This window comes from Semicossyphus pulcher, unplaced genomic scaffold (assembly GCF_022749685.1).
Source record: "Semicossyphus pulcher isolate SPU_LCO1_2020_fin unplaced genomic scaffold, fSemPul1.0.p SCAF_5, whole genome shotgun sequence".
In the NCBI taxonomy this organism is placed as follows: Eukaryota; Metazoa; Chordata; class Actinopteri; order Labriformes; family Labridae; genus Semicossyphus; species Semicossyphus pulcher.
Window position 1 is genome coordinate 17,568,263 of NW_027211726.1, and position 6,000 is coordinate 17,574,262.

The following is a 6,000-nucleotide window of genomic DNA, read 5'->3' on the forward strand; positions in this document are numbered from 1 at the left end:
TGAACCCAATCTGTTACAGGTGAGGAGAAGCTAAATCGTAAAGCTAATCTTAGCAAGCTAAAGGTTAGCGTTTCTCACATTTAAAATGTCATATGTACATTAAGTAACTTGTGTGATGTGTTGAAAAGAAGACTTGCAAAAGATAATGCAAGAAATATAATAAATGATTGATATTTTTGAAAATGTGCTAATCAGTTAGCGAGACACCGGCAAGTGCTGTAGGCAAGTTTGAGATGTCCAAGAGAAACATTTAGCTTAGCGATGGGTCTTTACCCTTCCAACCAACATAACACTAGGTGTGTATGAATATTTAAACTTTTCAAGTTTCACTTCCCAGCAGACTTTTTGACATGCCAAGTTTCAGGTATTATATGTTGTCTTTCAGGTGTCCCAGCGTGAATAATACCAGCTCCGTGAAATAATTGGAACTCAGCCATCGTTACCTTTTCTATTGCACCTGTGTGTATTTTATCCTGTGACATTACAAAATGTGTTCTGGGTAAAAGTTCCACAAAAAAAAATTCTTGTGGTTTAACTTTTGAAAGACTGTTTTCTTTGACTTAAGTGAAGCAATCAGGAATCAAATATCCTGTTCTGATGGGAACAACCGAGGAAAAAACTATTTGTGTCAAGTTAGTAGGATGAATGCCACTCATGCTGCTGTTGAAGAAACACCTTGACTGTTTGCCAGCTGCACACAGCCAGAATTACCTTTATATGTAGCCCAACACACACACACACACACTCTTTAGTAGCATTGCAGCTCTCTGTTCTGTCAAAAACGCTGCCCCTGAGTCTAAAGTCTTGCTGACCTCTCTCTCCAAAGGCAGATACCTTAAAAATGGATTGAAGTGCAGCCGTCTGATGCACTGGCCAGTCACCTTTAAGACTCCAAACACCAAAAGGCATCACCAGTGAGCCGTCTGCCTGCCGCCCTCACACACAGAGACGCCGCAAAGGAAAAATAAATTTGTAATGAAAAGCCTGTGTGTGGAGGTCGATAAATAATTGAACTGCGAGGAGGAGCGCAGCGGCAAACAGGATGGAGGGGAAGAGTGTGTGTCTGACAGTGTCACTGTGTTTGAGTGTCGTTTATATGTGAGCACAGGTGATGATGGAATTTTTCTTTATCTCAGACTATTAAAGAAAACGTGTCCGTGTGTGATCTTCCCATCGGACTCTGCAGGAAAAACCGTCTCCTTTAAGTTGCAGACGCTCTACACAACTTTGCAGGTCAACTGATAGCCCTGCCGTGGCTATAAGTTTTATTCATATAACTCAGTAGGTACTGAAGTGATCTTAAGATTTTAAATCCACTATTCCTCTGATTCAGAGACATCCACAGATTCTGCCTGCGGGACAAAAAAGCCTCGGCGTGTGTAGAAGCTGCGTGACCTTCTCTCTCGCCTCGGCAGGATCACGCTGTGCAAATGGAAGGAGGGTTGATTGGGTTGACCTGGGTGTCAGTGGAAGGGAAGCGTCTGTGTTTCCTCCTTCACATATTACGGATCCATTTGGAGAAATGAAGCACATGAGGCGGTATCCAATTTATCCAACTCATGCACACATTAAGCCGCGCTGATCTGCTGAGTGAAATGGAGAAGGACAGGGCCACACGTGAGATTCACACGAGCCTCTATGACACTTTTTATGACAGTATACTTTTGTTTTATGAAGGTGCATGGTCTCTACCTCTTAGCCACAGCCCCCTCATGAAAACGTCATTTAAATCCATCCGGCCACTTGAATTGCATCGCGCTAAGGGCCTCTTGGGTTCATGCTGAAATAGCTTCACATTATTAGATGGATTACAATAAAAATTTTGCACATTCATGGTTCTCAGAGGATAAATAGTCCTGGGTTTGAATCTGTGCACAATCTTAATCCATTCAATAATGTGGAGATATGTCAGCCTGAACCCAAGCAGCCCCTTGAGCAGTGCAAGCTAGCTAGCAGCCTAAAAGAAGACGTTCATAGTTCCCAGAGGATACCTTATACTGGCTTTGGTGACTCTCCTCTTGTGCCACCTGCACGTCAAAGTTGTAAAGCAGCTCAATATTTACAGGATCGAACAGAACAAACGTTTGTATTACACAGTCATTGTTCTCTGATGTTGATACTTTTAAAAATATTCTGCTCCTGAATTGCTGACTTGCTGCAGTGACAGAGCAGAGACTTTAGGCTTCAGGGTTCTGGGAAATAAAGGATTTAGTCCCCATAGAATATTAATATATATTAATATAAAATATTTCGCCCAAATAGCTGTTAATATCAAACATAAAATATTCATATAAAAGCAACTGTCAGGACCTTTTGTTTTGTGACGATTTTGGCGCCCCCTGTGGACAAAGTATGTAGTGTGACGGAAATGTGGTAATCCTTGAAAGCCAGTATCTGGATCAAGTTGATCCTATCCAGTTTTCTCTCAACAACCAGGTTACAAGTAGGACCTGATCCTGGGTAGAACAACCGGGCCCTGAATTTCCCTCTCGCCCAACAACAAAGTTCGTATTTAGGAGAAATGCCTCAACAATGAAACTTTAACTTTATTAAACCATATGCTGAATAAAAGAACTGGACGTAGCAATTTTGCCAGTCGGCATCTTGGTTTTTGGAGCTAAAAGAGACCATATTTGGATGAGAGGATGGATACACGTTGCTGTTTCTCTATCCTAGCTGATGGGTCGCCATGGTAGCAACTTGTCAATCACAGGTAGCCACACCCTAAAGCATATGCTGGTTTCTCAGCATTTTCACTCTAAATGAGATCATAATTTACTAAAAGGGACTTCCTGCTTTATCGAGAAAGACTTTAAACTTTTGATTGAGATCATTAACTCGACAGTAAAACGTTTAATGAGGTGATAAATCAACTGGGAAGAAGGTTTTATTTCTTAAGTGGCTCCATCAGGCTTCTTTTTCGCCCCCTGCTGGCTGTGAGGGGTAATGCAGCGTCTAAGGCTCCTCTCACTTCTCATACAGTCTCCTTGTGTTAAAAAGTTTCATAACTAAAAAGAAGTTTAACTTTGATTTCCATCTCTTGGACCGTTGTTAATGGGATTTAGTGATTAATGATGTTTTGTTGTAAACTGCCCGCAGTAACAGACAGTGTTTATGGTGTTTCTTTTGATCCTGATCTGAAATCCACACTTGTCTGTGCACAGCTAATTGTAAGTTCACTACTGGGCTGATTACCATAGGAAATCTTACTACACTGCAGGAAGCACAGAGGCAGAGAAATACAGACACCCCCTCACACAAAAATAACTCACTAATGTATGACTCATTTACAAACTACAGCACGGAAACAAACAGCACACACACACACTGTTCTCTCAGCACAATAAACCCGGATGTTTCTGACACTTTGTCTGTGTCTGTCCTGAAATCTAACCACGTTAGCACAAGAAAAAAGAGGCTCTTGTTTTCCATGAAAATCTGTGACTGTACACCTAGGAGCACCAACACTGAGACAAAAGCATGATGATATATTCATGCTCCGTATTCCCTCGTTCCCTCCTCCCTCGAGCTGCTATCTGAGCTCCCAGTCACCTTTCTTACTGGTTTATCACCTGTGCCACTGGTCCCCATTTTCCCCATTAATCCACAGAATTCAAGGATTTTCAGCCGGGCCTTCTAATCCCTCCTCAGCACCACATTATGACGGTCTCACCTCATCAGGATGAGTGGTCAAGGGCACACCGGAGAGGACGTGAGAAAGGAGCATATGTCTTCTGTATTAGTATGCTAGTCAGAGCGACGAGCCGACAGAGCTCCTCGCACAGTGTGTTGATGAAAATCTCCCAGCAAGATGATCATTCATGTTTAAATTGAAACATCACTGATAATGATTCAATAATTACATTATGTAACGTATGATGTGGAGAATCCCCTGATATACGAGCGCATTGTCCCCAAACCCTCGTTTCACACTTTGAAAAACAGCCGCTTCCTGGAGGAGCGCGCGCGCCGCGGGAAGACTGATGCTTCCATACGTACCAGGATACGTGATTAGAGGGAGAGTTATGGCCAGTGGTTACCATCTCCTGCAGATAAATTTATGGCTGACATATAACGACGGCACACTGAGCTGAACCCACAGTAAATCCACGATATGGACTTCCTCTGTCCTTGAGAATTCAGTTAAAAGCCCCTCACTCTTCAAGAGCATGTGTACGTTCATCTGACGCTGCAGGGTTCAATATCTGGACAGTCCATGGATCGCTCCTCCTCTCCTGTGATGCTATAAGTGTAACAACAAACTGTTACTGTACGGTTTGGTGTGTAACTTTTCATCATAAGTATAAGAATCATTTTATCCCTGGATTCTGTGGGCCTGGATGAATCCATCCACATCCATGTTGAGATTCATCTTACTCTGGTTTTATGCTAATTCGCAGTCACATTTTCCCTCCCTCCTCATGTGCACGTGTGTGTCTGTAATGTCTGATTAACCAGGCCAAACTTATTCGGCCAATAGGTGGCCCTGATGAAGAATCATATAACTGTATGCTGTCTGTATGTACGTGTGTGCCTGCCCTCAACTACAGAGCTAGTGCGGCTAGCAACAATACAATCATTCTCAACACTTCCAGATGACGAGCCTCCCAGATGGTAAATGGTACTTATGTACTTATATAGTGCTTTTCTAGTCTTCAGTGCTTTTATACTACATGTCACAATCACCAATTCACACACACATTCAGAGAATGATGACATACTCCAATCAGATGCACATTCATGCCTGATAGCTATGCCAGGAGCAATTTGGGGTTCAGTGTCTTACCCTAGGACACTTCGATATGATACGGTAGCAGTCAGGGATCGAACCCCCAACCTTCCGATTAAAAGACGCCCAGCTCTACCACTGAGCCACAGCTGCCCCAGAGCAACTGTCATACTAAATGGGCCACATCTCTAACAGACATTGCACTAGCTTCTGGATAATTTGACCTCTCCAGGCCACAGAAGCAACCATGTTAAAACAGGAAAACGAACAGCTGGGTGTAACATGCAACATGGGATGAGGGATCACATGCAGACACTGCATCTCTGTTTTTAAGGGTTTGCAAGAGACACGCTTCCCTTATCTGGAAGGTTCCTAACTGACAACTCTGTTGTTTCCGATTTCAGGCACAATGAAGCATTTTCAAACTTTGAAGACAGAAAGGTCATCCTGGGCTCAAATTCAAGCTTATGAACGTGAGCAGTTTTTTACATGTGAAAGTCATTTTTAACTAAATGTGCTGAAAAATCATTTCTAACAGGAATTTGTCAATTGGATGTTGTGGGTAACATTTCAAAACACAATGGCAGCAGGCCCCTAAATCTCATTGTTTTACTTTCCCATAAGTTTCAGGATACTTCCTGCCAAATTTCATATCCGTAAGACTATCTATGCAGCTGTGGTACCTTTATATGTGCGTTGACATCATGGCGCCAAAAGCATCTTTCAATAAAGGTTTTTTTTTGGGCCCCGAGACCAAACCGAAGTTAACGGAGTTGGGAGTGGTCTTTTGATGGCCAAAGGTACAGCCTCACACAGAATGATAGTGAAAAAAAGGGTAGCAAAAAACATCCTGAGGGCAGGCCCTGGCTCCCGGCCTATTATAAGTCAAAAGGGTTGCATGTTGGTTGCAGGGGGCTGGAGCCTATCCCAGCTGTCGTTGGGCGGGAGACGGAGGACACCCTGGACTGATCGCCAGTCAATCACAGAGCTCCATTTCTACATGACATTTGTTTTCATGTTTCATTCTTCTAAGTTCAGATTGATTTGAAAAGTCTGCACTGCATCATTTTAACGACATTTTAACTTGTATGGGGAGAAAAAGTTAAATTAAATGCATCCTGATGTTGGAGGTGATTGATAAAAGTGGCCGTGCAGGTGTCAGGAGTCTGATCATTGATTTTCATGCGGAAGTAAATTGAAACTCTACTGCCTGGAAGGAAAAAACAAAGACAGACAAATTGTACATATACAAAACATTTAATTGAGTCATA